A 266-nucleotide genomic window follows, 5' to 3' on the forward strand; every position below is an offset into this window, starting at 1 on the left:
CATAATAGTGCAAGCCCAGGTACACACACACAGAGAGAGTCTCCAAGAACACACACACACACAATGGAGTAGCAATAATAATTATTATAGGATAAACACAGAGAGAGCAAAAACACACACACAAAACACAATAACATTAAGAAACAAGAAAAAAGAAAAGAAACTCCCAACAGGTGGAAGATTAGTTAGACTGTAGGGATGCATGCAAAAAAAAAGAAAGAAAACAAAGGGTGATCTGAGTCACACCACACCACCATTACAATCAG

This window comes from Trypanosoma theileri, assembly GCF_002087225.1.
Source record: "Trypanosoma theileri isolate Edinburgh chromosome Unknown TM35_Tth_77_V1, whole genome shotgun sequence".
Lineage (NCBI taxonomy): Eukaryota > Euglenozoa > Kinetoplastea > Trypanosomatida > Trypanosomatidae > Trypanosoma > Trypanosoma theileri.